The following is a 2,089-nucleotide window of genomic DNA, read 5'->3' as shown; positions in this document are numbered from 1 at the left end:
ATGCATTTACTTGTGCATCTCCAGGCTAATCTCTTCACTATTGCAATTCTTCTTCTGTTGACTCTGCATCTACTTTGGAATACTTAATGTTTATTTGGAAAACTTAATGTTACTTTGGAATATTTAATGTTACTTTTGGAATACTTAATGTTACTTTGGAATACTTAATGTTCCTTTTGGAATACTTAATATTACTTTGGAATACTTGATTTTACTTTGGAATACTTAATGTTACTTTGGAATAACTAAGTTTGCTATAATGTTTTATATAGGTCTCATACTATTTAAACATTGCTTTTCAAAACCAAACTTTGTTTGTCGTTTCTTATTTTCTTTAACTTTCGCATCACGTACGCATTTAAAAATATTATATTTAAAGGTCATATTTTATTTCATACCATAAAAACATTCTTGAATAATAAATTATAAGGAATTGGTGCTACCAATCCGTTGAATAACCTAACTTGGAAATTTTCTAAACACTATTTAATTTATGTTATCGTATTTACAATATTTAGGCAATGTGCATCCCATGTTTAACGTACTTATGCATGGGGTTGTAGATAAACAGATATCCTATATAAACGTTGACCCTCCGTATGTTTCAAGTTTTTTTTACCTTTTTTATTTGAAAAGTATTATAATACCAACAAAACAGCTATTAATACAGAATATTTGATACTTAAAGGTAAGAATCCCTAAAAACATGCTATGTTGCTCTATAAATAAGATGTAGGTATTACAAAAGAATGTTTAAAATTTTTATTGTTAATAGACAGATTGCTTGCGCCCCTTTACTTCATAGCCCCCTCCCTCTCAATTTAAACTGTCATGGTATAAACTATCATATATGTTATACCATGTATATATGTTAAGTATTTTTAGTTTCAGGCGTTCTCTCCGTTAAACTTTGCTTTAGTTAAAAATTACTTTTAAGTTTTATTACTAAAAAAATATTATTTAAAGTTATTTTATTAAATATTATTTAATGCAGCTATTTTATTTAATGCAGTTTTTATTTAATGCAGTTGTTTCAAAAAAAAGTTATAAAATGTTCTTGTAGAAAAGTTCCCGCGGTTATTTTTATTTAAAGATTTTCGGCATTTTGCTATAGTAAAATGTCTAAAATGTTTAAATAGATAACCTAAACGAATAACCTAAACGTATTTATAAATACCTTTAGATTATTCGAAATATAAAAGATTTTTGATTAGCGCAATAATAATGAAACATATAGAAACATTTGGCCCTCAAATTTTCTCACTATTGTAAAAAACACGCGATCATTGCTTTATGCCTCTCAAGCAAAGTTGTTGATATACATAAATACTTTTTAAAAAAAGAATCCATTCTTTTTTAAAAAAATATTTCTTGATTCTTGTTTTTATAGTTTTTATCAACAAACAGTCAAAACAATGACAGATTCAATTGTTTAGGAAGTTAAGAATGTGAGCTATGCGAAAGTTACAAAATACATTTCACAAAAAGCCAAAATCTTCCCCGCGGGCATACTGATGTCCTAAGGACGTCCATTAGACATCTCATTTCTTGTACGTGAAACGTCCTTAGTTGGTCTCAAATGAAAGGAAAAGATATGAGGGATACTGGGCAACGACTTCTTCTTACTCTAATCTCGGCGGTACTATTCCCTTTTGACTTTTCGTCTCTTTATTTTAATGAATTTGGTAATATTTTGCTATCTTTGTTTGCTCTTGATCCTAATTTTACTTCAAAGTTGTCTTACGTATATTTCTAATGCACTCGCGCGCACCACCATTGAGTCGTGTAAGGAATGGACTCATCACAAACAACTTAGTTAGGACTCAAAAATTGACTTGAACTAATGACTAATATCATTATCAAATATAAGTGAGTTTTTAAAAGTTTAAAGTATTTTCTATATGGCCTATTTTGCCTATAGAAATTTTATGGAATTTCTATAGGCCTATATGGCTAATAGAAATTCTTTGGAATTTCTATAGGCTATACGTTTTAAAAGTTTATAAAAATTCTTTAGCACTTTCTTTACTGGGTTTATCTTTGTTTTAGAAGCCTTATTTATATTGTTTATAATGTAAGTGATAGTGAT

This window comes from Hydra vulgaris, chromosome 03 (assembly GCF_038396675.1).
Source record: "Hydra vulgaris chromosome 03, alternate assembly HydraT2T_AEP".
In the NCBI taxonomy this organism is placed as follows: domain Eukaryota; kingdom Metazoa; phylum Cnidaria; class Hydrozoa; order Anthoathecata; family Hydridae; genus Hydra; species Hydra vulgaris.
This window is presented reverse-complemented; position numbering follows the sequence as displayed.